The sequence below is a fragment of the Cebus imitator genome, unplaced genomic scaffold (genome assembly GCF_001604975.1).
Source record: "Cebus imitator isolate Cc_AM_T3 unplaced genomic scaffold, Cebus_imitator-1.0 Scaffold185, whole genome shotgun sequence".
Taxonomy (NCBI): Eukaryota; Metazoa; Chordata; class Mammalia; order Primates; family Cebidae; genus Cebus; species Cebus imitator.
Window position 1 is genome coordinate 4090431 of NW_016107500.1, and position 5268 is coordinate 4095698.

Consider the following 5268-nt stretch of genomic DNA (forward strand, 5'->3'; position numbering starts at 1 on the left):
TGCAGGTGAAGTCCTGGTAGATGCAGGTGAAGCACTGGTGGTAGTTGCAGGTGAAGTCCTGGTAGATGCAGGTGAAATCCTGGTGGTAGATGCAGGTGAATTCCTGTTGGTAGATGCAGGTGAAGTCCTGGTAGATGCAGGTGAGTTTCTGTTGGTAGATGCAGGTGAAGTCCTTGTAGATGCAGGTGAAGTCCTGGTAGATGCAGGTGAAGTCCTGGTAGATGCAGGTGAAGTCCTGGTAGATGCAGGTGAAGTCCCGGTAGATGCAGGTGAAGTCCCGGTAGATGCAGGTGAAGTCTTCCTGTGCAGCTACCTCCTAAACCAGGGGAGAAGACAGAGCATTGCCCTCTGTGCATTGAGCTGTCACCTTTGCTGCTTAACTCACTCTGTCTGTATTCCCAACACCTAGATTTTCTTCCTAAATATTCTTCAAGTGATATAAAACTCAAAGGGCTTGTCCTCATTCACCCTCTTACAAACCAGCATTGGTTTTAATTTACACTGAGATGCATACGGCGGCCAATGTGCTCTCCACAGAGAGGCTGCAGGGACCACTTTGCTGTGCCCGCTGGAGACACTGAGTGTGGGCCACGGATCAGAACACCTAATTCATGAAATTCAAATGTCAGGTTCTTATTCTTTCTGACTGCTGACATCTGACCGTCCGAGGAGCATTCAGATATTAAGCTTCCTTTACCTGAGATGAATGCATTGTGTAGGCTGCAGCAGGAGTGAGCCTTTCTCCCAGCTCACCAGAAACATAAGCACAGGATAGTCAGTCCATTACAAAATCCAAACAACACCCTGTTGAACCAGGAAAAGAGCACTGGCTCCCCGATGGGTAAACTGAGTCCCAGATGCGATGGTAACTAAGGTCACAGCGTGAGCATGTAGAGGAAAACGGGGACAGGGCTTGCATCTGAGAGTGCCCTGATTACATTGATTATCAAATTATAACATCAAAGAGTGAAATTAAAGTTGGATGAGTGATCTCTGGACATGAGTATGACACTTCATGAGAAAAGAAGGATTCCTGGGGTGTTCACAGAAGGGGGAGACAGCAGTGGCGGAAGGATGCCCATTGGAGCGGCTGGAGCCTTTCAGCCTTCCAGTCTCAGGTGCTGGAGCAACGTCAGGATCTGCTCATCAGCAAAGCAGAGTCCACTCCCAGGCCTCTGCACGGCCCCCAGTACTGAAACTCGTCTGACCCCACTGTCCTCCTGTGCCTGGAAGAAAATGGTACTCAGCCCTGGCATCGCACGTTTCTCTTCATGACACTTTCTGAAGAAAAGCAAGAGGTCCTCTCTGTCATTCTGCAGGTAGGAAGACAGAGGCCCAGAAACACTGTGAGCTGCAGAAGACGCTCTTGTGTGACTGCTGGGCCTGGGGCTGGAGCCCCGGCCTTTCTCCACACACAGCCATGAAGGAAGGAGCATGCCCAGGTGGGGCTACCCAGCTTCTCCACGCTGGCTCTGCTGACACTGGGGCTGGATAATTCTCTGCTGCAGGAGGGGAGGGTGTCGCATGCATTCCAGAATGCAAAGCAGTGTCCCTGCACTCTCCGCCCACAAAATGGCAGCAGCACTCACTGTCAGCACCCATCCACGTCTCCAGATATTGACAAATGTCCTTAGGGTGGGGGGAAAACCACAAGGCTAAAGAATAGAGCAGAGGAGAAAGCAATTTATCATTACATGCATGCAAAGAAATTCACGGTCAATATCAACAAAAGAGACCCACCCCAAGTCCAAACTATTGTTTGCTAGGAAACTACTGAGGCTCCTCCAGAAATGTCCCCTGACATACAGGCTGTGCAATTTAGACCCAACAGAAACTGTTGTCAGGCTGGCCCCCCCTTCCCTTACTCTGTCACCTGGAAGCCACCACCCCAGCTTAAGCTCTTGTCCCACAGGGCCACGTGCCCTGGTCACCTGCTCTCCCACCGTGACCTTCCCGCCACTCTCAGTGTGAGCCCCTTGAAGCCAGAGGCACCCTTGGTCTCTTCACAGCCCCGGGATAAAGCGGCAATTGATCCTGCTTCTATGAGACATACAGCATGGAGCCAGTGCTTTCTCCCAACAGATTCCAAAGGACATCGGCTCTTGTGAACTCCTCAGTGGTGAATTAGACAAAACTTTGGTTGAGAAGAAAATGTGAGAGAAGGAGCTAAGCCCAGAGAGCCTTGAAAAGGAGGGAAGGCTGGGAAAGGGAAAGGAAGCTTTTTCGTTCCAGCACAGTTGGCAGCTCTTCAGGCCTGTGCTTCAGAAAGCCGGCCATGTGGCCTGCAGCAGGCAGGCTGTGGTGGTCTTGGTGCAGGGCGAGGCCTCCCTGGAGGGCCCAGGTTGCTTTCACAAACAGCTGACGGGTCAGCAGAGGCCACAGGGGTGCTGGGAGCAGGGCTGCTCCCTCTCCTCTTTCTCATCTGGACTGAGCTGGGGGTCCATGCCATGGAGAAATGGCCTCCAAGGCTTAAATTCCTTCATCTGCTGACACTTCCTCTGACTTTCAGAAAACTGACGGTGGGTGGGATCATCCTGCCCTCTTGGATAGTGGCGAGTAGACGGGTACAAATGATTACACGTGGGCTTCGTTGTCTCCTTTGCTTCTCCTGCTCAGGGACAGGTGAACACCACACAACTCCACCGCGGGAATCACGGTGTGGCTGCCACCGGGGCTGGGCAGCTCTCTGAAAGGCCAGGTCCCTGCAGGCTGGGAGAAGGTTCTGGAAGTTGCCTCCACCCTAGTTCTCTTTGGCCCTTACTCAAGGCCCTCTTAAGTCCCTATCCAGGAAACAGGATGTCAGGACACATTCATTTAGACTTGGTGGCACTTTCGTTGGATTCACTTCGCAGCTGCAAGGAAAGCTGGAGTGACCACCTCTTTCCAATGATTCATTTCAACAGTCACAGCAAGAGGACGAAACAGCTGAGGATCCCCTGGAATCTGGGGTCCTTTGGTTCCCTACAAGCTAAAGTTTCTTATAGGAGAGGACCCAAGGCTCGGATCACCCCGCAGCCACTCCAGGCTGACGCCAGATGTGGGTGACCGAAGGTCTGTGCTGCCCTCCGGGTCATGGGCTGCTGCCCCAAGTTTGCTCCCTCATTTTCCTTTAGCCCCCAGTGCCCACCAACTGTCACAGGGGAGCTTGTCCTCCAAGCTAGAGAGACAACAGCCTAGGAGACGTGAATTTGGCTTAACGTGGAACATTCCTTCTCTGACTGAGACACTTCTCAACTCGGGAGTGTGCTGATACCTGGATGAAGCAGCAAGGACATTCCTGAGACTGAGAAGGCCTTCACCCCTGGAAGCCACCCAGAGCCGCTGAGTGGCTGTCACATGCAGTGATGGGCCGGTGTGCCCCCGGCCTGCAGAATGAGGGGACATCTGGGAGACAGACAGTCACAGAAAAGACAACACAAAAAGACGCATTTTCGGAAGTCCCCCCGGGAACTCTGGAGGAAATGTTGGAAATACTGGGTTTTATATTGTGGTTTAGGTATTTGTCCCTGACAAGAGAAGAAGCTGGTATCTGGGAGGCTTAGAGGTCTAGAGTTTGGGTTCTTTCAGTATTCCCGGGTGAGAGGGATTTGGTTTGTCACTGACATGTGCTTTGTTGTCATAAACCACATTTTTCATCATGAGTTTATACATTCTTAAACTTCATCCTATGGTCAAAGATACATGCCTGTTAAACAGTCAAAAAAAACTTGGCATGGTAGAACCATGTGCCTGCCTCCAGATAAAATTATTTGAGCATGGTTATATGATTTTCCTGTCACTTCCATTTATGGGAAAGACCAATGATCTATCTGAATTAGGGAATGTCTTCTTTTCTATTTGCTAGGGTGCATTATTAAAAATAAACTCCTAAGACTTTAATATTTATTCATGTTCTGTTATGAGTAAACACATCTTGGACAGATCGCAAAAAATGAGACAGAAATAAATAGTTGTACTCATCCTGTAGTGACCAGAATTTATCATCAGATGTAAAAATCATGACATGCAATGTTGGTAGAGAGATAAAAGTCAGACCACATGCTGAAAGATATTAGTGGCAGATGTGATCGTCGGAGGGACGATGGCATTTCCTCTGAATGGGAGGATATGTTCTTCCAACCTGAATGTCAGCACGATCAGCAATGGAAGTGTGCTTTGTTCGCTAGCCTGCACATGCTCTCCATACTGGCAGCTACCGTCCACTGGTACTTTTAAAATCAAACACTATCCTGTACCCTGGACAGACACTGCCTCAGTGTCGCTTTTGAGCTGGACCATACAGTCGGCCGTGCATAAATACCCAGCTCCATGAACTAAAAATAAGCACCACGGACACATGCTTTGCCTTTTGACTTGATGCAACCCTACACCTACCCACACAAACACGCCCATACGTACACACACACCCCTGGCTTTCTCCGTGGCTTGCACGGGTGCTCAGCCCAAGGACGTGTTCTCTTAAAACCGACGCCCCTCACATAGCTCTCCGCCCCCCAGACACCCATTAATTGACTGCAAATGCAACTTTATTGCGAAATGACTGCAGCTTTATTAAGCATCTGGATTTACAGGCAATAACATAATCGATATAACATTAATATAGCACATAATTAAATAAGATTCCTACCAGGTCCTGCCTGGATCCTGAAATATAGAGAAGTTAATTGTTTTCATGGATGGCATTAACTAGTGAGATGTGAAGCCACACTTGGAGAAACACAGTCCCCAGTTGTTCTTTTTTTTCGGTCAAGCATTCCTTCGGACACAAATAGGAAATGATCCCCCAAACACACAGGCATGCAGTATCACAGGAACCCCCTCAAGACCCCCTCTCTGCCAGCCGGTGGGCGACTGTGTCGCTCAGTTGACTGATACTCTCATGAGGACCCGAGGGGTGAAAGGCAAGCAGCCAATTGTGTTTCATTTGTTTCCCCACCAGCAGAAACTGGGCAACCCACGGGAGGCTCTTGGAAAGTGACCACAGAACGCGCCTTGTCTGCTGGAAAATGGAGGAGCTCAGCTCTCCTCGAATGAAGTCAGCCAGCACTGTCCTTAAAGGGGTGTGCTCAGATTTCAAATTCAGAGAAATCCCTGCAGAATGTTCTTGCAAAGGGCCCAGAAAGCAAACTCCTGGGAGAAGGAAGGCTGTTCACAATCCTAGGAGAAGGAAGGCTGTTCACCGGGAGAGGGAAGGCTGTTCACCGGCAGAGGGAAGGCTGTTCACCGGGAGAGGGAAGGCTGTTCACCGGCAGAGGGAAGGCTGTTCAC

The 5268-nt window shown here is 50.1% G+C and overlaps 1 long non-coding RNA gene across 1 annotated transcript in view; it reads right to left on the minus strand.

Annotated features, from left to right (window-relative positions):
- Positions 1-5259, minus strand: part of LOC108316260 — a 14597-nt gene extending 9338 nt beyond the window's left edge. Inside the window, exon 1 of the long non-coding RNA XR_001830261.2 lies at positions 5129-5259. This is a non-coding gene — a long non-coding RNA (uncharacterized LOC108316260). The remainder of the gene's footprint in view (positions 1-5128) is intronic.
- Positions 5260-5268: the final 9 nt, after the last annotated feature.